A 24,850-nucleotide genomic window follows, 5' to 3' on the forward strand; every position below is an offset into this window, starting at 1 on the left:
CCAGTACTTTGGCCACCTCATGCGAAGAGTTGACTCATTTGAAAAGACTCTGATGCTGGGAGGGATTGGGGGCAGGAGGAGAAGGGGACGACAGAGGATGAGATGGCTGGATGGCATCACTGACTCAATGGACGTGAGTCTGAGTGAACTCTGGGAGTTGGTGATGGACAGGGAGGCCTGGCGTGCTGCGATTCATGGGGTCGCAAAGAGTTGAACACGACTGAGCGACTGATCTGATCTGAAAAGGCTATGTGGATATTTTTTAAACTAGAAAATTTACAACACAAGCTTTTGGGAATCATTTAACTTTGGGCTTTTATTTTATGCTTTATAAGGTCTTAATCTCCTTTAACTTCTGGTTTCTGTATTGAGTGACATAAATTTCAATTTCCAAACAAGTCAATGGCAGAAGGTATGCTTATGCTCTAAAAGCTCTCTGTTCATTAACTATTTAATAATAGATATGTCACTCATCTATATTCTCATATTTAGTGTTAAACATATATTTCATAATTTGTTTGAGTAAGAAGGTGGTTGAAAATATTTTCAAGGATATGACAAAAATTCTACCTTTCTAACACAACTTGGTAACTATTACGCATACCTTTAAATTTGTTTAACTGTGCATTATATTATGCTAATTTTATGAAATATATGTAGAATGAATATATTTAGCTAACATATATATTCAGTTTATAAAGGATAATAAAACCAGGGGCACCACTGTTTATCTTCAAATGCCAGTGTAAACACTGCTGCTGCCCGCCTTTTCATGCTAGAACTAGTTACTATGCTGATGTTTCTGGTTACCTTTCCCTCAGATTTCTTTACAATTGTATTTACATGGATGTATTAGGTATTTAACAAATTTAGAAAGGTCATTTCTTTCCCTAGTGACACTATTTCTAGTTGTGAATTTTTGTTTTGAAGCCCATCTGTAAAGTTTCTGTGTAGCTATACCAGCTCGGACTTCCCAGGTAGCACTACTGGTAAAGAGCCTGCCTGCCAGTGCAAGAGAGTTAAAGAGATGTGGGTTTGATCCTTGGTTCGGGAAGATCCTCTGAAGGAGGTCATGGCAACCCACTCCAGAATTCTTGCCTGGAGAATCCCATGGACAGAGGAGCCTGGTGGGCTACAGTCCATAGGGTAACACAGAGTCAGACACAACTGAAGCAACTTAGCGCGTGTGTGTGTGTGCACACTCACACACACACACACACACCAACTAGAGCTTTCTCTTGGCATTTTCCATTGTGTCTGTATCTTTTTTCTTATCTCTTTTTGCCTTTTTACCACTATACTTCTTGGGTGTGGTGTGTAAGTGGATTTTGTTTTAATAAGGCTTTTCTGACATTAATTCATAAATTTTAATTTATTCACTGTAATTACAGATATAATTGTATTTTTTCTGACATTCTATTTTGTTCTTTCTTCATTTAGATTTTTCTATATTCATTTTCCCCTGTAATTCATTTACCTTCTTTTGAGTTGACTTTTGAATTATATTTCAATTTCCTTTATTGTTTCTTTAGTGCTTTGGAAGTTAAGTATTTGATTGTTATTCTTTGAATGGTTACTTTAGAAATTTCCACATGCTTATTTAACTTAGCATTAAAAATAGTTAATCTATATTTATAGACTATGTTCCCCAGATTGTGATTCTAGAATAAGAGATCTGAATGATTTTACGATTTTAAAAAATACTGCTAAATTGCCATCCAAAAAAAAAAAACTTGAATGTGTATTGCCACCAGCAATGCATAAATGTTTATTTTTCACATTCTTGCAAATGTTGAATATTGTGATTTTTTTATTTGTTTATTTTTATGCAAATTTAATTGTGGAAAGTTTTTCTTTAAAGTTTTTCTTTATTTTTCATATTATGCACATTGCCTAACTAATATTTTCATGTGTGAATTTTTTTCCAAGTTATCTGTTTAATTACGAAATTTTATGTGCTCATTATAAAATGAATCATTTATTTGAGACTGGCCAATTTCAGTGTCTATGTAGCAATCTTAAGTTTGTTGGTTAATTTATCTTGTAAATCTTCTACATCACCAGAATCACACTTTTATTATAGACTATATGATTTAAAGAGATATTTATGTGTCTTTCTCTCCCCTAGACTGGAGCAATATTATATTCAAATCTCTACTTACATTACCTAACAAGATGTTCATGAGAGTAATCCTAAATGCCAGATACAGATATCATTTTTTTCTGAATTGCCAACACTATCTTAAAGTGTATAAAGCATGCCAGACTGCTATTATATTTCAAGGATAGCCTCCAAAGGGAACAGAAGGGAATGTGTTTTTCCCAGTCAATTTGTCATACTTAACTAAAAGTTGACTGCTTCATTTTAACTTCTTTGTGCTATTACATGTTGCTTTATTGAATGAATTTGAGGATGGAGGAAGATTGCATGTGTTCCTTCTATCCCCTGAATATTTCTACAATTTGATAGTTGCTACTTAATGTTCCTTAAATTCAATTATATATGTAAGAAGTTTATATCAAATAGCAGCTACTATAATAAGTATTAGGAAGTAAAATTTAATTAATATTCTATTCTATATCCCTTTGTATTTATTTGTAGTTTATTCTGGAAACATATTTCTATTTAGTCATTTCATTGATTTATTGAAATATGACAGCATAACAGTATTGGGGTGAACCTACTTTTGACATTTTTTAATGTACCTAAGTGTTTATGTATGTATATTTTTAAATTGCACTATTTCTGCATGCTTCCTATTTTTATTTTATTTTTAATTTCAGTTTTATTGATTAATTTGTTCATAAAATTATAAGATATTTAAAGTGTACATCATAGTGATTTGATGTATGGGCTTCCCAGGTCGTGCAGTGGTAAAGAATCCACCTGCCGATCCAGGAGACACAAGAGACACAGGTTCGAACTGTGGGTCGGGAAGGTGCCTGCAGTAGGAAATAGCAACCCACTCCAGTATTCTTGTCTGGAAAGTTCCATGGATAGCAGAGCCTTGTGCTCTACAGTCTGTGGGGTTGCAGAGTCAGATGTGACTAAGCACACACACATACATTGTGAAAGGATCTCCCTCATCTAGCTAATTAACATGTTCATCATTTATTTGTATGAGAACATTTAAATTTGACTCTCTTAGAAAATTTTCAGTTACACAGTACAGTATTATGAACTATAATTACTGTGTTTTACATTATATCTTCAGATCTTATTCCTTATTACTGAAAGTTTGTACCCTTATGCCAGCCTTTCCCTCTTTCACCCACCCTGCAGCCCCTGAAAAAAACACTTTTCTATTCTATGAATTTGACTTTTAAACTTCTAAATTACACATATTGAATTATGCAACATTTGACTTTCATGTCTGGTTTAGTATTTCACTTAGCATGATGTCCACAATGTCCTCCATGTTGTTGAAAATGTCAGGATTTTCTTCTTTCTCATGGCTGAATAATGCTCCACTATATACAAAAATATGTATATATTTATATTTATGTGTGTGTATGTGCCGGGAGCTGGTGAGGCATTCCACTTGTGACAAAGGTCATGAGGAAGGAGGCTCGGCATACGCAAAGGCGGGATTGAGCCTCAGGAGTCCCCCTGGATATTCTCGAGCATCTACCCCCCAAAAACCAGAGTCTGCCTACTTTATTGCTTTGTGCTCTCACCTCTGACTTTACTGTGGGCTGTCCCTCACCATATCTTGCTCTTTCTGTCAGAGTTAACTTACAGCTCCAATTAATAAAGTTCCTGGTCAATTAGGAGTGTTTAAATCCAAACCCCTCAGATAGCTCTCTAACTTGCCTGACAAGTTTACCCGGACTCCTACAGCTATGCATACGATTGTTTACAGTCTCCCAGCCTTGAAAGGCACAGGAAGCTTAAGATATTCAAATAGCTTAGAGCCTCTCAGAGAGTTCGAAATTGTCAGAATAAACTAGTAAAAGATTTCATTGATGAGCCAATGCTTGCTGCCAAGTTTCCACATCCCCTGTATTGTATCCTTGAATGTATATTAATTAATATAGTTGGTATGTAGAAAAAATAAGTAGTGGCCTTGGTGTTAGCAACTTTAGACCCTTAAGGTAACAAATTATTTCCTTTGTTGTAAACCCATTACGCCTCTGCCCTATAGGAATGCAATTTTATCTAACACCTTCGGAAGATGGCGCCAAACCTTAGAATAATTACTCTTAGAGAAAATAAGTCTTACAGTTGATAAACCTTTGTCAAGAGTCATAAAATGTTAATAGGCCTTCTGGCCAGAAGATGATGTAAATCACCTAAACCATTTGTATATGATAAATTTGCAGGAAAGAAACCCTGGTTTTTGATAAGAATCAAAGACTGCTGACTTTGCATCCCCTATTATCCTCTATGTGTAACTTAGGGTATAAAAGCCCCTGTTGAAAATAAAGCTAGGGGCCTTGCTCACCAAAGCTTGGTCTCCCCATGTCATTCTTCTCCTCAATTTCCAGCTGAGTCTCCATCTGGAGTGCGGAGGTCCTCTGCGACCATTTATTTGCCTGGGCTTCTAAGACCCACTCGAGAAGGTGTCTAAGGTGGGGCACCTTCCACTGTTCAAGAGGGCGCCTGCGGCCTCCGTGGTCAGAGCTAACCTGGTGTCACAGGTTATATTGATTTTCCGCGTAAACCAAGCTACTCAGCCTCTTTTCTCCACTGAATTTTCCGACTGAGCTATCCTCATTCTATTACTCTTTATATCTTGATGAATATGTAAATAGTCGCCGACGCCATCTCCCTTTCGAATACCCTGGATCAGCTGGGGCTGGTCCCCAGCAATGTTTATCATATCTTTTTTATCCATTCATCTGTTGATGGACACGAGTCATTTCCATATCTTGGTTATTCATGAGTAACTCTACAATGAACACTGAAGTACATATATTTCTTCAAGTTCCTGTTTTCATTTTCTTAAGATATATATCTAGAAGTGGGATTGCAGGGTCAGATGGTAGTTCCTTTTTTAAGTTTTTAAAGAACTTCTGTCCTGTTTTTCATTCTGACTGCACCAATTTACATTTTCACTAAAGTGCATAATGATTCCTTTTTATCCACATCCTCACCAATACTTACCTCTTACCTTCTTGATGATAGCCAATCTAACAGCCATGCTGTAATATCTCACTGTGATTGTAACTTAATAGTTATTTTTAATAATGCCGTAAGCACCCATGGAATCACTAATTCAAATGAAAACTAAGATATTGACTATAATCAATTAGCCATCTGATTTTGTCCTTTTATTAACCCATCCTGTTTCACCCTTACTGATGGTAACCATCATCCTGAATCCTCTGTTCTTTATTACCTGTTTAAATTTTGTAGTTATATTTCATCTCTATATGTGACTAAGATATTTGTGTGTGTGTGTATAGTGTGCATTTGTGTGTTAAAAGAGCTTTGGGAAAAATAAGGAACAAATGTTTCAAATAAAACTCAGACAAATCTGAAATCGTATTAAGAGTAAAATTTACTAATAATATTAAAAAATACAAGCAAGTAGGTGGTTTAAGAGATACATGGGATTGGTTCAGTTCAGTTCAGTTGTTCAGTTGTGTCCAACTCTTTGTGTCCCCATGGATTGAAGCACGCCAGGCTTTCCTGTCCATAACCAGCCCCCGAAGCTTGCTCAAACTTGTGTCCATCAAATTGGTGGTGCCATCCAACCATCTCATCCTTTGTCATCCCCTTCTTCTCCTGCTCTCAGTCTTTCCCAGCATCAGGGTCTTTGCCAAGGAGTCAGTTCTTCGCATCAGGTGGCCAAAGTATTGGAGCTTCAGCTTCAACATCAGTCCTTCCAATGAATATTCAGGACTGATTTCCTTTAAGATTGGCTGATTTGATCTCCTTGCAGTCCAAGGGACCCTTAAGAGTCTTGTCCAACACCACAGTTCAAAAGCATCAATTCTTCAGCGCTCAGCTTTCATTATAGTCCAACTCTTGCATCCATACATGACTAATGGAAAAACCATAACTTTGACCAGATGGACCTCTGTCAGCAAAGTAATGTCTCTGCTTTTTAATATACTGTCTAGGTTGGTAATAGCTTTTCTTCCAAGGACCAAGCATCTTTTAGTTTCATGGCTGCAGTCACCATTTGCAGTGATATTGGAACCCAAGAAAATAAAGTCTGACACTGTTTCCACTGTTTCCTCATCTATTTGCCATTAAGTGATGGGACCAGATGCCATGATCTTCGTTTTCTGAATGTTGAGCATTAAGCCAACGTTTTCACTCTCCTCTTTCACTTTCATCAAGAAGCTCTTTAGTTCTTCATTTTCTGCCATAAGGGTGGTGTCATCTGCATATCTGAAGTTATTGATATTTCTCCCAGCAATCTTGATTCCAGCCAGGCATTTTGCAGGATGTACTCTGCATAGAAGTTAAATAAGCAAGGTGACAATATACAGCATTGATGTACTCCTTTTCCTATTTGGAACCAATAGATTGTTCCATGTCCGGTTCTAACTATTGATTCTTGACCTGCATACAGATTTCTCAGGAGGCAAGTAAGGTGGTCTGGTATTCCTATCTCCAATTCCAATTCCCATCTTCCAACTGTGGAAGAATTTTCCGCAGTTTATTGTGATCCCACAATAAAGGCTTATTGTGATCCCACACAGTCAAAGGCTTTAGTGTAGTTAGTGAAGAAGAAGTAGATGGGTTTTCTGAAATTCTGTAGCTTTTTTTATGATACAACAAATGCTGGCAATTTGATCTCTGGTTCCTTTGCCTTTTTAAAATCCAGCTTGAACATCTCAGACTTCTCAGTTAATGTATTGTTGAAGCCTTGCTTGGCAAATTTTGAGCATTATTTTGAGCATTATTTTGCTAGCATGTAAGATGATTGCAATTGTGTGATTGTTTGAACATTTGGGGCATTGCCTTTCTTTGGAATGAAAACTGACCCTTTCCAGTCCCGTGACCACTGCTCAGTTTTCCAAGTTTGCTGGCATATTGAGTGCAACACTTTCACAATATCACCTTTAGAATTTGAAATTCTAATTTCAAATAGCTGGAATTCCATCACCTTAACTAGCTTTGTTCGTAGTGATGCTGCCTAAAGCCCACTTGACTTCACATTCCAAGATGTCTGGCTCTAGGTGAGTGATCACACCTTTCTGGTATCTGGGTCATTAGAATTTGTGTGTGTGTGTGTGTGTGTGTGTGGTTCTTCTGTGTATTCTTGCCACCTCTTAATATCTTCTGCTTCTGTTAGGTCCATACTGTTTCTGTCCTTTAGTGTGCCTATCTTTTCATGAAATGTTCCCTTGGTATCTCTAATTTTCTTGAAGAGATCTCTAGTCTTTCCCATTCTATTTTTTTCCTCTATTTCTTTGCATCAATCACTAAGGAAGGCGTTCTTATATCTCCTTGCTATTCTTTGGAACTCTGCATTCAGATGGATGGATATATCTTTCCTTTTCTCCTTTACCTTTAGCTTCTCTTCTTTTATCAGCCATTTGTAAGGACTCCTCAGACAACCATTTTGCCTTTTGCATTTCTTCTTCAGGATGTTTTTGATCACTGCCTCTTTACAATGTTACAAACCTCCACCCATAGTTTTTCAAGCACCACTCTATCTATCGTATCTAATCTCTTGAATCTATTTGTCACTTCCACTGCATAATCGTAAGGGATTTGACTTATGTCATACCTGAATGGTCTACTGGTTTTCCCTACTTTCTTCAATTTAAGACAGAATTTACAATAAGGAGTTTATGATCTGAGCTACACTCAGATCCTGGAATTTTTTTTTTTTTTTTTGCTGACTGTATAGAGTTCTCTATCTTCGGCTGCAAAGAATATAGTCAATCTGATTTTGATATTGACTATCTGGTCATGTCCATGTGTAGAGTCATGTCTTGTGTTGTTGGAAGAGGGTATTTGCTATGACCAGTGAATTTTCTTGGCAAAACTCTGTTAGTCTTTGCCCTGTTTCATTTTGTACTCCAAGGCCAAATTTGCCTATTACTCCAGGTATTTCTTGACTTCCTTCTTTTGCATTCCAGTCCCCTATGATGAAAAGGACATCTTTTTTGGGTGTTAGTTCTAGAAGGTCTTGTAGATCTTCCTAGAACCATTCAACTTCAGCTTCTTCAGCGTTAGTGGTTGGGGCGTAGACTTGGATTCCTGTGGTATTGAATACTTTGCCTTGGAAAGAAATAGAAATCATCCTGTCATTTTTGAGACTGTTCCCAAGTACTGCATTTCGGACTCGTTTGTTGATCGTTAGGGCTACTCCATTTCTTCTAAAGGATTCTTGCCCACAGTAGTAGATATAATGGTCATCTGAATTAAATTCGTTCATTCTGGTCTATTTTAGTTCACTGATTCCTAAAATGTCGATGTCCACTCTTCCACCTTCTTTTTGAACACTTTCAATTTACCTTTATTCATGGCCTTAACATTCAAGGTTCCTATGCAATATTGTTCTTTACTGGGCACCTACCGACCTTTCAGTGTCATATCTTTTTGCCTTTTCAAACTGTTCATGGGGTTCTCAAAGCAAGAATATTGAAGTGGTTTGCCATTCCCTTAGCCAGTGGACCATGTTTTGTCAGAACTCTCCACCGTGACCCGTCTGTCTGGGGTGGCCCTACACAGCATGGCTCATAGTTTCATTCAGTGAGACAAGACTGTGATCCATGTGATCAATTTTTTAGTTTTCTGTTGTGGTTTCTGTTCTGTCTCCCACCTGGACATACTGTATGTTCCTTCCTGTATACTATTGAATTCACTTTGCTAATATTTTGTGAGGATTTTTGCATCCTTATCACAGTTATTGGCCTATAATAGTTCAATTACCTTTAAAACAGTTATTGATGACTGTGTACCAATTGCCATTTTGTTAATGTTTTCTGGTTGTCTTTGTAGTTCTGTTTCTTATTCTTTTGCTGTCTTCCCTTGTGACTTAATGACTACTCTTTAATGTTATATTTGGATTTCTTTCTCTACTTTGTGCATATGTCTATTATAGGTTTTTGGTTTGTGGTTTCCATGAGATTCATATATACCCATATATCATAAATAGATGTATATATATGTAAGTATGCTTATTTATTAAATATATTATCTATAATAGTGATTATCTTAAATTGATACTCTCAAATTCAAACACATTTTAACAACTCTGCATTTTTACCCACTTCCCAAGTATAATATTTTTGACATCATATTTTACATCCTTTGTGTATCCTTTACTATTGATACTTATTATGATTATAGATGATTTCACTACTTTTATCTTTTAATCTTTCTGCTAGTTGTACAAATGTTTGACCTAATACCTTTAATGTATGCTTGCCTTTATCAATAAGACTTTTCCTTTCATAATTTTTGTATTTCTAGCTGTAGTCTTTTGTTTTCTACTAGTGAAGTCATTTTAACATTTTTTGTAAAGTCAGTTTAGAGGTTCTGAACTCTGTTAGCTTTTGCTTGTCTGTAAAACTATCCCTCCTTAAAATCTGAATGGTAGCTTTGCTAGGGTGAGTATACTTGGTTTAGATTTTTCTATTTTATCACTTTGAATATATCATTCCACTCCCTTCTGGCCTGCAAACTTCTGCTGGAAAGTCAGATTATTGTCTGATGGTAGTTTTCTTGTACATAACTCACTGAATTTTTCTTGATGCTCTTAAGATTCTCTTTATCTTTAGTATTTGTCATTTTAGTTATAGTGTCATGTTATGAATCTATTTGGGTTTATCTTGTATGGGATTCTATGTGGCTCCTCTTCCTGGATGTCTGTTTCCTTTCCCAGGTTAGGAAAGTTTACAGCTATTATGTCTTCAAATACGTTCTCTGCCTCTTTATCTGTCTCTTCTTCTTTTGGGACTTCTCTAATGCAAAAGGTACTATGCTTGATGTTGTCTCAGAGTTCTCTTCCATGGTCCTTATTAATTTTTTTTTGTTGTTGTTGTTCAAATTGGGTGATCTCTACTACTGCCTTCCAGTTCACTGATCTGTCCCTCTATATCATCTACTCTACTGCTGATTCCTTCTAGTGTAATTTTTATTTAAGCTATTCCATTGTTAATTTCTACTTGGCTTTTTATATTTTCTAACTCTCTGCTGAACTTCTCACTGTGTTCATTCTTATCCTGATTGGTTGGGCATCTTTATGATTATTAATTGCTTTGATTTCTTAATGGATATATTACATATCCTCACATTAATTAGTTCATTTTTGAGGTTTTGTCATGTTCCTTCATTTGAAACATACTCCTCTGTCTTCTCATATTGCAGAAATCTTTGTGTTTACCTTTATGTGTTAGGTCAGTTTGTTATGTTTTCTGATTTTACAGCCCAGGAGATGTCCTATGGGGCCCAGCAGCATATTCCTGTGTGGTCACTGAATCTAAATGCTCTCAGAGTGCTCTCTGTGTAGGCTGTGTGGTATCTTCTGTTGTGGTGGGACTGACTGCTGTGAGTGTGGTGCTAGGTGGGGCTGACTGTCAGTCTGGTTAGCTGCCAGGTCTTGCCTCTTTCAGAGGCTTCAACTCCTGCTATGAGGGGCTGGGACATTATGCTGCTGGCTTCATACCTTGTGGATTCCTGGGTCTGGTGCTAGCCTGCTGGTGGGTAGGTAAGCCCCCAGCACTAATAAATTAGAAGGAAGACTTCAAAATGGCTCTTTCCAGCACTAGTTTTCTTGTGATAGAGTGAACTTTTTCAAAATGGCCTCTGCCAGCATTTATGTTCCCGGGTGGAGTCCCAGTTGCCTCTTACTTTCTTGAAAGTTTAAGATTAGCAAGTGTATCTGACTCAGGCTCTTTTTTTAACATACTGCCTCTGCATGTAATCTCTGAGTATGTGAGATTTTGTGCGAGCCATTTAAGAGCAGAGTATCTATTTTCTGAAGCCCCCTAATCTCAGCCATATGCAAGAGCCAGCCACTGGTCTTCAGAGCCAGATGTTCTAGAGGTGTGTCTTTCTGAGGCATGACTCCTGGGCTGGTACACCTGATGTGGAATTTGAGTCATTCTTTCTTGGCAAGAGCCTCTGAAATTGTGATTATTCTCCCATTGGTGGGTTGCATATTCTTTGTGGTGGATCTTGGTTCTACCTTGTCTTTTTACCCCTCCTCCCATCTTGTGTGCTTTTTATTTTTAATGTATTTAGTTGTGGAAAATCTATTTTTCCAGTCTTCATGTGATTCTTATAGATAGTTGCTCTTTAAATAGTTATAATTTGGTGTACCTGGGGGAGAGGGTGATCCCAGGGTTCTCTTACAGCACTATCTTGGCCACACCTCCCCAGATATTTCCTCCAGCTCATGAAGTTAAGCTTGACTCAAGGAGACATTTCCACAGAGATTGCAAGAGAATCAGGGAACCATGCATTCAGTACTTTCTAAGTGTACACATTTTCCCAGTGGTAATTTAGGCCTTGTATTCCTAGTGGTCAGTGTGTTAATGTCCTGTTGAATAATTTGATCAAGTTTATGCTGTCCATTTACATTGGGACAGTCACTTTTGCAGAAGCTTAATTGTATTGGTTTAATGACCAAGCGTGTGTCAGATGAAAATGGTTATGTAAATATTACAGCTTGAAATAAATAATATTTTATTTTAAAAGATAATAATGTTTGTTGTTCCAGTGCAAATACAGAACATTAATTTTTATGTACTGGAATAAATAAATCTATAGGCATTAAGTGATAGGAGAGTGATCATAGGAAAACCTCATGAATAACTGAAAACTGAAATTTAAGAGGCTTATAATTTTTTGCTTTTACTAATCAGTGTATCTTATAATATGAAATGCTCTTAATTAGTGGCATGTCCTTTTTAACTATAACAGATGAAACTTTTGGGAAAACTTCAAGTTTTTCAAGAACACAGAAAATCAATTATTGGACATGAAAGGCAGAGAATAGACCAAAAAACACAAAAACATAATTCAAGATATACTTTTGAGATGAAAAAATTGTCACAAGTCAAATAACTGCTAAGAATATTGAAAAGTGAAATGCACCTTTAGTATTATGGTAAAAAATAAAACAATACTTTATCAGGTTACAATATTGGAAGTAACATAATATCAACATATGATATGAAATATAAAAGGATAATTGCTGTTATATATTTAACTTAAATTTGAATAAATCATTTGACTTACTGATAAAGAATTATCTCACATTATCTGTGTTTACAGGAGAAAATTTCTTGACCACTTTTTATCTGTTTATCACAGAACGTCTATAACACAAAAAAGGGTTTTACTGTTAATTGATCCCCTTAATGATATTTTGTGGACTAGAACAAATGAAATGGCATCAAACTAATAGAGAATCAGCTATCTATATAGCAAGGATGGTGAGTAATGGGCATATTTTTGAAATATTATTCAAATGATAATTGATACCTAATTAGGTAATTAATTAACTAAATGATAATTCACATCATAATTCCTTTATTTATTCAGAAACCTGGCACTCATCAACAGATCTTGATTCAGAGTGGAAAGACATAATGAAAAATGTGAATAATTTTCCATTACAGCTGTATCAGTGTATGCATTTTCAGGTATGCCTTTTGACTCAACTCTGTATAAGAAGGTGATCAAGACTCAGTGACTCAAACTCATTGATTACAAGGCAATATCATTTGTTTAATATATAATTAAGTATATAGTCAAATATTTTCCTAAAACTGTTGGGGAAAATAAGTCCCCCTTCTCCTGCCCCCACCCACACCTTTATATCTCTCCTCTAATGGGAATTTTGATAGGATAAAATTTCAACCACTGTCAACTCTAAAAGAGTTTTGCTTGAGAATGAAGCCAAAAAAAGAATGAGACAGGCCTGATATAGGGAGAAGTGCCAAAGATATTTCTTGGAATGTATTTAATAGTGAAAGAAGTCAAATTTTTAGCATTTTTTTTGTCTTAAGCTATTTTGAATGTGACATTTTGTCATTTAAAAATGAAAGAATCCTAATAGAAAGATTATTGTTGCAACTTAGAGGCTAGATTCTGGAGTCAGGATCAGTTCAGTTCACTTCAGTTGCTCAGTCTTGTCCAACTCTTTGCAACACCATGGACTGCAGCACACCAGGTCTCCCTGTCCATCACCAACTCCTGGAATTTAATCAAACTCATGCCCTTTGAGTCGGTGATGCCATCCAACCATCTCATTCTCTGTTGTCCCCTTCTCCCACCTTCAAACTTTCCCAGTATCAGGGTCTTTTCAAGTGAGTCAGCTCTTTGCACCAGGTGGCCAAATTATTGGTGTTTCAGCTTCAACATCAGTCCTTCCAATGAATATTCAGAATTGATTTCTATTAAGATGGACTGGTTGTATCTCTTTGCAGAGCAAGGGACTCTCAAGAGTCTTCTCCAACACGACAGTTCAGAAGCATCAATTCTTTGGCGCTCAGCTTTCTTCACAGTCCAACTCTCACATCCATACATGACCACAGGAAAAACCATAGCCTTGACTAAACGAACCTTTGTTGGCAAAGTAATGTCTCTGCTTTTGAATATGCTATCTAGGTTGGTCATAACTTTCCTTCCAAGGAGTAAGTGTCTTTTAATTTCATAGCTGCAGTCACCATCTTTGGTGATTTTGGAGCCCCCCAAAATAAAGTCTGCCACTGTTTCCACTGTTTCTCCATCTATTTGCAATGAGTGATGAGACCAGATGCCATGATCTTCATTTTCTGAATGTTGAGCTTTAAGCCAATTTTTTCACTCTCCTCTTTCACTTTCAAGAGGCTCTTTAGTTCTTCTTCACTTTCTGCCATAAAGGTGGTGTCATCTGCATATCTGAGGTTATTGATATTTCTCCTAGCAATCTTGATTCCAGCTTGCGCTTCCTCCAGCCCAGCATTTCTCATGATGTACTCTGCATATAAGTTAAATAAGCAGGGTGACAATATACAGCCTTGACATACTCCTTTTCCTATTTGGAACCAGTCTGTTGTTCCATGTCAGTTCTAATTGGTGCTTCCTGACCTGCATACGGATTTCTCAAGACGCAGGTCAGGTGGTCTGGTATTCCTATCTTTTTCAGAATTTTCCAGTTTATTGTGATCCACACAGTCAAATGCTTTGGCATAGTCCATAAAGCAGAAATAGATGTTTTTCTGGAACTCTCTTGCTTTTTCGATGATCCAGAGGATGTTGGCAATTGGATCTCTGATTCCTCTGCCTTTTCTAAAACCAGCTTGAACATCTGGAAGTTCATGGTTCATGTATTGTTGAAGCCTGGGTTGGAGAAATTTGAGCATTACTTAACAAGTGTGTGAGATGAGTGCAATTGTGCAGTAGTTTGAGCATTCCTTGGCATTGCCTTTCTTTGGGATTGGAATTGAAAACTGACCTTTTCCAGTTCTGTGGCCACTGCTGAGCTTTCCAAATTTGCCAGCATATTGAGTGCAGCACTTTCACAGCATTATCTTTCAGGATTTGAAATAGCTCAACTGGAATTCTGTCACCTCCACTAGCTTTGTTCATAGTGATGCTTCCTAAGGCCCACTTGACTTCACATTCCAGGATGTCTGGCTCTAGGTCAGTGATCACACCATCATGATTATCTGGGTCATGAAGCTCTTTGTACAGTTCTTCTGTGTATTCTTGCCACCTCTTCTTAATATATTCTGCTTCTGTTAGGTCCATACCATTTCTGTCCTTTATCGAGCCCATCTTTGCATGAAATGTTTCCTTGGTATCTCTAATTTTCTTGAAGAGATCTCTAGTCTTTCCCATTCTGTGGATTTCTTCTATTTCTTTGCATTGATTGTTGAGGAGGGCTTTCTTATATCTCCATGCTATTCTTTGGAACTCTGCATTTAAATGGGTATATCTTTCCTTTTCTCCTTTGCTTTTTGCTTCTCTTTTTTACACAGCTATTTGTAAGCCTTCAGACAGCCATTTTGCTTTTTTGTGTTTCTTTTTCTTGAGGATGTTCTTGCTCCTTGTCTCCTGTACAATGTCATGAACCTCTGTCCATAGTTCAATCAGGCACTCTGTCTATACGATCTAGTCTCTTAAATCTATTTGTCACTTCCACTCTATAATTGTTACAAATTTGATTTAGGTCATACCTGAATGGTCTAGTGGTTTTCCTACTTTCTTCAATTTAAGCCTGAATTTGACAATAAGGAGTCAGGATAAGTAAGTTTAAATCCTAGCCCCATCATTTGTTCTTTGTGTGGCCCCATACAATTTTCTTAACTTCTTTGTGCATCAGTTATATAATCTGTAATTAATGAGGACAAGAATAGTACTTATCTCAAAGGTCGTTGTGATGGACAAAAGAGATAATATAAGTAAGTTATATATCTTTAAATTAAATGTATGTAAAATAACTCAGAATATCTGCCATGTCTTAAGGGCTGAATGTTAATTTTAATTAATTTTATCTTTGTTATTTATATATGAATTGTCAGCTGTCAAAAACTTCATCCAAATCACTAAGAGAAATAACAAGCAGAAAAATAGTTCTTAAGGATGAATAAAACAAAAAATGGAATGGGTATCCATTCACTACAACCCCAAATTGAAACTTTAAAAAATATTTCAGGTTTTAAATAGTTCAAAAATTTGCTTAGATTTCCTCTCCACTAGGTCTACACATTCTTTACCTTATGTCCATTTAGTGAGGACATATTGGGTTAGCAAGTGGGTCATTGCTTAAAGGAATAAATTATTTTCATGGTTTATAGTAGCTGTCTCTAATTTCTGTCTCAAACATACAAAAGAGGGCTGTGTATAGTCTTCTATGAGAAAACTCTTCACAATTTCTACATCTACTTTAAATTGAAATGCACAGACTTGGAGGCTGCCAATAGTTGCTGCCACCTTAATGAAAAATCTGAAATACGATATATTTTTTAACCTAGTAAAGAGAATGACTAAGATATGAAGCTGATGAGATATGGAATCTGACTAATGGTGAAAGCTGTGTGTCATCTAGTCAAATATAAATAGTTTGTTGAAATATGCTAATTGACATTTATCCTACAGGCAACACTAAAATAATCACTTGAAATAATTGAAACATTATGTTTTGTTTATTAAAAGTATGATTTTCTAAGCAAATTTCTATAGACGCCAAAAGGTAAATACTGATTTTAAGGGATTGAGGCTTTAGATCTGCAACTTTCTAATGGGATCTTTGGAGTCCCAGGAAATTTTGGAGATCTCACTTTTAAACATAAGCATTTGAGCTCCAGAAAATTATGTATATATCTATTATGTATTAATATTATAGAAAATTTAGAAAAACTGATTCTTTGGAATAACTATAGTGTAGATTTTTTACTCCTGTTTTACAGATGAGAAAACACCAAGAAGGAACAAATAAATATAATAATTTGCTAGGGATTAGAAAGCAGGCCCTGGAGGGGGGCCTGGAAACCCACTCCAGTATTCTTGCCTGGAGAATCCCCATGGACAGAGGAGCGTTGTGAACTTAAGCCCATGGGGTCACAAAGAGTAGGACACAACTGAGCAACTAAGCACAGCACAGAGCAGGCAAGTGGGAGAATCAGAATTTGAACACAGGGTATCTGGTCTGAATGCTTAATAAATCCAGTCCACTGCCTCTTGTAATTAGTAATCATTTGATGCAGAGGCCAATCTTGTCTCTAGGTGGATGAAATATACTCACTAAACTTTGATGTAATATTTTAATATAATTTAATAAATATTTTCATGTAATTCTTACTTTTTAATAAGTAATCTCCTCTAAACTTTTCTACATACAGTTTTGTCTTTCAAACATATACTCAAACAGACAACCCAGCCATGGACTTTTATTTTAAAAATTAATTTTGCAATAACCATCTCCAAAGTGAATTGTTTACCAATATGTGTGTGTACTTTATATTATTTTAAAGCACTTTAAAAATTGGATCTTAAATGTCTAAAGAAAAGAGATACAACTTTAGGTTACAAATTAGATGGGAAATAGTGCTTACTAGTTTATTCACATGCATTTTTTCAGACCCCATATCAAAATTTGAACTTCTGCATGGTAAGTCCTTTATATTTAATTCTTTTTTGCTAAGAATATCCATTCTCCACCCAATGACTACTTAAGAAGAAACTGTATTGATGTAAGAAGTAGTTCATAATGGGAAGAGTATCCTAAAGGAGTAGGTTTACCTGTGTACATAGAAACTCTTTTTGAAATTTGTTTGCTGGCCCAGAGGACTGTGGGATTCCGATAGTAATTTGTTGTCCTCTGTGGATTGGGATTTTTTTGTCTTAAGACTCTTGCAGGTAAAATATGCCAGGATAATTTAAGTCACAGATCATCAAAATGGGAGTTAGATAAAACTAGTACTAATATTGTATGCCAATATATCTCATTATAAAAAGATAAAACGGGTTTGTTTATAGATAAAAATATAGAAATAGAAAGAATAAACTACATGCAAAAACAGAAAGGGCAAAAAATGTTCTATACTAATGCTAAAAAAAGGAAGTGGAAAGTTCCCTGGAGATGGGTTAAAAGCCAGAACAGCTAATTAGTATTGGAACTAGGTCCATGAGATTTACTGGGGAAATGCTATTTAATACAACATTCAGAATTTGTAAAAATGAGACCAGAAAAAAGTCTAACTTCTATGTCCCTATGGTTTTTGTTATCCAGGGTGAATCATTAGTGACATTAATAACCATCACCATTTTAGTAACATTGTAAAAGTATTATTTTAGTCAATAGTGACTTTTTCATGTTAAAATAAAGATTATAGTTAAGAAATTATGTATAATATCTCAAAATAACTATATAGCTAAAATAAGATTCTAACCTTGAATATTTAACTCAGGAAAAAAGAAAAAGATCAAAGACACCAGAGAAAATCCTTGAGAAACATTTTTCATAAGTTACGTAACTTTAATATGCTTTGGTTTTATATTTTTTTAAATAGTATGTAATTTATACCCATTAGGATGGCTACTTTATATATGTATAAAAAAAGAAAAAGTGTTGGTTGAGAATGTGGAGAAATTATAACCACAGTGTACTATTGGTAGAAATGAAAATGGTTCAGTCAATATGGAAAACTATATATATAATATAAAAGAAAAAGTGTTGATGTGGAGAAATTGTAACCCCTGTATACTATTGGTGGCAATGCAAAATGGTGCTGTCACTATGGAAATCCACGTGGCAGTTTCTCAAAAAATTAAAAATAAAATTACAATGTGATCCAATTTTTCAACTTTAAAAGAGTTGAAAGCGAGATCACAAAGATATTTGTATACATGTGTTCATAGCAAGCATTAATCACAATAGTCAAAAGGTGGAAGAAACCCATGTGTCCCTCAATGGATACATGGATAAATAAAATGTGGTGTATATGTACAATAGCATGGGCTTTCCTGGTGACCCAGTGGTAGAGAATCCTCCTACCAGTGCAGGAGACATGAGTTCAATTTCTGGGTTGGAAAGCCCTGGAGAAGGGAGATGGCAACCTGCTCCAGTGCTGGAGAAATGCCATGGAGAGGGGAGCCTGGCAGGCTACAGTCCATGGAGTCACAGTCAGATGTGACTCAGCGACTGAGCACATACTCTGTACAATAGCCTAGTATTCAACTTTAAAAAGGAAGAAAATCCTGATACCTGCTGCATCATGAATGAAACTTGACAACATTCAGTTAGTCAGTTCAGTTATTCAGTCTTGTTCGACTCTTTGCAACCCCATGGACTGCAGCACACCAGGCTTCCCTATCCATCACCAATTCCTGGAGCCTGCTCAAACTCATGTCCATCGCATCAGTGATGCCATCCAACCATCTCATCCTCTGTCATCCCCTTCTCCTCCCATCTTCCATCTTTCCCAACATCAGGGTCTTTTCCAGTGAATCAGTTCTTCTCGTCAGGTGGCTAAAGTACTGAAGTTTCAACTTCAGCATCAGTCCTTTCAATGAATATTCAGAATTGATTTCCTTTAGGATGGACTAGTTGGATCTCCTTTCAGTTCAAGGCTCTAAAGCATCAGTTCTTCGGCACTCAGCTTTCTTCACAGTCCAACTCTCACATCCATACACAACTACTGGAAAAACCACAGCCTTGACTAGATGGACCTTTGTCAGAAAAGTAATGTCTCTGCTTTTTAATATGCTGTCTAGGTTGGTCATAGTTTTTCTTCCAAGGGACAAGTGTCTTTTAATTTTATGGCTGCCGTCACCATCTGAAGTGATTTTGGAGCCCCCCAAAATAAAGTCTGTCATTATTTCCATTGTTTTCCCATCTATTTGCCAAGAAGTGATGGGACTGGATGCTATGATATTTGTTTTTTTGATTAAGTTTTAAGCCGGCTTTTTCACTCTCCTCTCTCACTTTCATCAAGAGGCTCTTTAGTTCCTCCTCACTTTCTGCCTTAAGGGTGGTGTCACCTGCATATTTGAGGTTATTGATATTCTCCCTTCAATCTTAATTCCAGCTTGTACTTATCCAGCCCAGCATTTCACATGATGTACTCTGCATATAAGTTAAGTATGCAAAGTGACAATATACAGCTTTGATGTACTCCTTTTGCAAATGGAACCAGTCTGTTGTTCCATGTCCAGTTCTAACTGTTGCTTTTTGACCTGCCAATTGCAAAAAGACAAATCCTATGTGATTCCACTTATATGAAGTATATAGTGTAGTCAGATTCATAGAAACAGAAATTAGATTGCTAATGAGTAGAGAATTCGGTATTGTTTAAAGGATACAGAGTTCAACAAATTGAAAAGAGCTCTTCTGGAGATTGGTTGCACAATAGTGTGAATATATATGGAATGGTTCCTGGTAGCTCAGTCAGTAAAGAATCCACCTGTGAATATATATAATACTACTGAACTGCACAGTTAAAAATGGCTAAGGTAATAAATTTTGTATCTGTATTTTATCACAATTAAAGTAAATAAAAATCCACGGAAGAATAAAGTTATTTTGAATAACTGTATTGTCATAGCAAGAGTTTAGAATGACTGTTCCTATCTATACCAATGGTTCTCAATGTGTGATCCTTAGTTCTGCAGTATTATCATCACCTGGGAACTTAATAGGGAAAAGTAGATTTATATTGGGTCATCTCCCTAAAATAAAACTAATAATGTAGTGACTTTTGTAAAATGAATAAAATTAGTATAAGAATTCAAAGTGTTCAATACTAGTGTATGTTTACCTTTTAAGGTATTTATGAATAAGGTAAATAATTTCACTTTAGAGATTTTGTTTGAGACAATAGTAACATAAATAAAATTTAGAGGAAATGATCAGTACAGACAAATGTAAGAAACTGATTTGTGTGGATAAGTGGACATTCCCCAGGTGATGTTAAAAATACTTTTTCTTCCACTTTTATTGAGACATAATTGGTAGATTACATTATATAAGTTTAAGGTGTATAACAAAATGATTTGGTATAAATATATATTGCAGAATGACTTCCATGGTAAGTTTAGTTAATATTCATCACCTCATACAGTTACTATTTTTATTTATTTTTTGCTTGTTATGAGAACTTTTAAGATCTGTTCCTTTAAAAGCTTTCAAATACACAACACAGTACTGTGACCTGTGACTCATGGGCAAGTCCTTGAAGACACTGGCCATGGTTCTGAAAATGAATTCTGGAGGCCCTCTGGTATTCCTATCCTGATGTCCTTAGTTTCAGGATAATGAGTTCAGAGGAGGGATCCTGACATGGCATCAGGTTTGGCAAAGATCACAGTGAAAAGACCACAGTGAATATTTCTGGTTCAGAAACGCAGCTAAGTATCAAGTGCTGTGCTTTGTCACTTAGTTGTGTCCAACTCTTTGCAACCCCATTGACTATAGCCTGCCACACTCCTCTGTCCAAGGGGATTCTCTGGGCGAGAATACTGGAGTGGGTTTCCACACCCTCATCCAAGGGGTCTTCCCAACCCAGGGACTGAACTCAGGTCTCCCACATTGCAGGCAGATTCCTTATCACTTGAGCCACCAGGGAAGCCCAAATATCAAGGAGAATGGAAATATCTCAATATTTTAACAGCTGGCTTGATGTACTTATGTGTACTGATGACCCTGGCTATACTTTGTTTGTTTGTTTTGAAAAGTTCATGATCAGTGACTTTATAGTTTAACACATTACTCTGAAAATATGAAAATGTCTTAAAATGTAATGTCTGAATTTGAATTAGATCAAGGCTTTGGAAAGTTGGAGGTATTAATACAGTATTTGGAGCTGAAGTGTAGAATCTCAGAATAAAAATCAGAAAAATTAAGAGTGTAAAGTAAGCATGTCACCTTGAAAGATAATAATAGTTCAGTGGTTTGCATACTCAACTATTTAAGCTATATTAAATGGGCCAGGAAAAGGGGTGGAAAGTGATCTTCAGGCAAGAATGCTGGAGTGGGTAGCCATTTCCTTCTCCAAGGGATCTTCCTGACCCAGAGATTGAACCCAGGTCACTTGCATTGCAGGTGGATTCTTTACTGTTTGAGCCACCAGGGAAGCCCTAATTTTTTTGTGGTGGAGACTAAATTAAAAAACTGGCTAACCAAAATCTCTGAAGATGATAATCAACAATAATTGCTTTAAAATATGAGGGTTTTGAACATCCTGGTGAATATTGTTTAAAGAATGATTTTTGTGTAATATATATATATATATATATATATATATATACAATATTATTTTTCCAATCATGTTTGGTAAGTGCTATTAGCTTTATACTGACACGCAGGACTTCCATATGCATTTTGTAAAGATAATGCTATTCTGTGTCTAGTAAAAATGGATATGTGGTTTTTATCAGGCTGGGGAAATATTAGTTTCTTCATTTTATGGCTCTAATGAACCCTCTAAGAAGTTAGTAAAATTTAAGCATAAATAGTACTGAGAGATTTTCTTACTCCCTTTATTCTTGAATAATTTGAGAGTAAATTAGACTTCCCTGGTGGCTCAGATGGTAAAGCGTCTGTTTACAATGTGGGAGACCCGGGTTCGGTCCCGGGGTGGGGAAGATCTCCTGGAGAAGGAAATGGCAACCCACTCCAGTAGTCTTGCCTGGAAAATCCCATGGATGGAGGAGCCTGATAGGCTACAGTCCATGGGGTCGCAAAGAGCCAGACAGGACTGAGTGACTTTACTTCACTTACTTTACTTAAAAGGTATGCCAGTATTTCAGAATACTAGAATATATTTTCTTGAATCAGGATATTCGCTTATATAACCAGATTACAACCATCAGAATTGGAAAATTAACTCTGATACATGCTATTATCTGATAATCAGATTCCACTCAAGTGTTGTACCAATAATGTCCTTTATATCAAATAATCCAATCATTGATCATGTGCTTCATTTATTTATCATGTTTCTTTAGATTCCTCCAATGATTTTGTAAATATTCTTTAACTTACATTTATGTTTCTTTGGAATTAGATTTAGGGTGTGTACTTTTGCCAGGAATATCCTGAAATGAAGGTATCTTATCAGGTAGTATGCAGTTTGTGGACTTTCATCACTTAAAGTAGGGTTTGTCATGTTTCTTGACTATAAATCACTTTCTTTTGTATGTATTCAATATGTATTTTATTTGGAGGTATTTGAAAATATGTAAATATCACATTTCCCAGCAAACATTTACTTACTCATTTAACATTTATTGATACTTCTTGGCTGAGTTAATTATTTTGAATAAGGTTTCTAAGTGGTGATTTTCCAGATTCCTTCTGTCTTTAGACATTGACATTCTACTGTGAGTTTCTCCACTTTTAATTAATTAACTAATTATTTAATGTCAGTGGAGTCTCTTGGATTCCTACATTATTTAATGAGCTAAAATGAGTAACTATTGTTATTTGTCTATTTTGCTTTAAAATCAACTTTTTTTTTAATATAATTTAGTTACAATAAAAGGAAATCATTTTAAGTATATTGCTCTGAGTTTTGACAAATGTATATGCATGTGTAACTAGCAAACCAATCAAGATATAAAACGCTTATTTAACCTTAAGATGTCTCCTCATGTTCCTTTGAAGTCAGTCTCTCCACCCACATCACATGGTCACAGCACACTTACTGTTATTATTTTTTAATCTCTAAAGTACAGTTCTGTCAGATCTCTCCACCATGACCTGCCCATCTTGGGTAGCCCCATGGGCATGGCTTAGTTTCATTGAGTTAGACAAGGCTATGGTCCCAGTGTGATTAGATTGACTAGTTTTCTGTGAGTATCATTTCATCACCAGATGGTCAACACCGAAATCAGATTGATTATATTTTTTGCGGCCAAAGATGGAGAAGCTCTATACAGTCAGCAAAAACAAGACCAGGAGCTGACTGTGGCTCAGACCATGAACACCTTATTGCCAAATTCAGACTTAAATTGAAGAAAGTAGGGAAAACCACCAGAACATTCAGGTATGACCTAAATCAAATCCCTATGATTATACAGTGGAAGTGAGAAATAGATTTAAGGGCCTAGATCTGATAGAGTGCCTGATGAACTATGGAATGAGGTTCGTGACACTGTACAGGAGACAGGGATCAAGACCATCCCCAGGGAAAAGAAATGTAAAAAAGCAAAATGGCTGTCTGGGGAGGCCTTACAAATAGCTGTGAAATGAAGAGAAATGAAAAGCAAAGGAGAAAAGGGAAGATATAAACATCTGAATACAGAATTCCAAAGAATAGTAAGAAGACATAAGAAAGCCTTTTTCAGTAATCAATGCAAAGAAATAGAGGAAAACAACAGAATGGGAAAGACTAGAGATCTCTTCAAGAAAATCAGAGATACCAAAGGAACATTTCATGCAAAGATGGGCTCGATAAAGGACAGAAATGGTATGGACCTAAAAAAAAGCAGAAGATATTAAGAAGAGATGGCAAGAATACACAGAGGAATTGTACAAAAAAGATCTTCATGACCCAGATAATCATGATGGTGTGATCACTGACCTAGAGCCAGACATCCTGGAATGTGAAGTCAAGTGGGCCTTAGAAAGCATCACTACGAACAAAGCTAGTGGAGGTGATAGAATTCCAGTTGAGCTATTCCAAATCCTGAAAGATGATGCTGTGAAAGTGCTGCACTCAATATGCCAGCAAATTTGGGAAACTCAGCAGTGGCCACAGGACTGGAAAAGATCAGTTTTCATTCCAATCCCAAAGAAAGGCAATGCCAAAGAATGCTCAAACTACCTCACAATTGCAGTCATCTCACATGCTAGTAAAGTAATGCTCAAAATTCTCCAAGCCAGGCTTCAGCAATATGTGAACCGTGAACTTCCTGATGTTCAAGCTGGTTTTAGAAAAGGCAGAGGAACCAGAGATCAAATTGCCAACATCTGCTGGATCATGGAAAATGCAAGAGAGTTCCAGAAAAACATCTATTTCTGCTTTATTGACTATGCCAAAGCCTTTGACTGTGTGGATCACAAGAAACTGTGGAAAATTCTGAAAGAGGTGGGAATACCAGACCACCTGATCTGCTTCTTGAGAAATTTGTATGCAGGTCAGGAAGCAACAGTTAGAACTGGACATGGAACAACAGACTGGTTCCAAATAGGAAAAGGAGTATATCAAGGCTGTATATTGTCACCCTGCTTATTTAGCTTATATGCAGAGTACATCATGAGAAACGCTGGACTGGAAGAAACACAAGCTGGAATCAAGATTGCCGGGAGAAATATCAATAACCTCAGCTATGCAGATGATACCACCCTTATGGCAGAAAGTGAAGAGGAACTAAAAAGCCTCTTGATGAAAGTGAAAGTGGAGAGTGAAAAAGTTGGCTTAAAGCTCAACATTCAGAAAACGAAGATCATGGCATCTGGTTCCATCACTTCATGGGAAATAGATGGGGAAAGAGTGGACA

General features: G+C 36.3%; 1 pseudogene; it reads left to right on the forward strand.

Annotated features, from left to right (window-relative positions):
• The window catches only part of LOC139187294 (craniofacial development protein 2 pseudogene), a 51,926-nt pseudogene extending 28,396 nt beyond the window's left edge, over positions 1 to 23,530 (forward strand).
• The last annotated feature ends 1,320 nt before the right edge of the window (positions 23,531 to 24,850 follow it).

This window comes from Bos indicus, chromosome 1 (assembly GCF_029378745.1).
Source record: "Bos indicus isolate NIAB-ARS_2022 breed Sahiwal x Tharparkar chromosome 1, NIAB-ARS_B.indTharparkar_mat_pri_1.0, whole genome shotgun sequence".
Lineage (NCBI taxonomy): Eukaryota > Metazoa > Chordata > Mammalia > Artiodactyla > Bovidae > Bos > Bos indicus.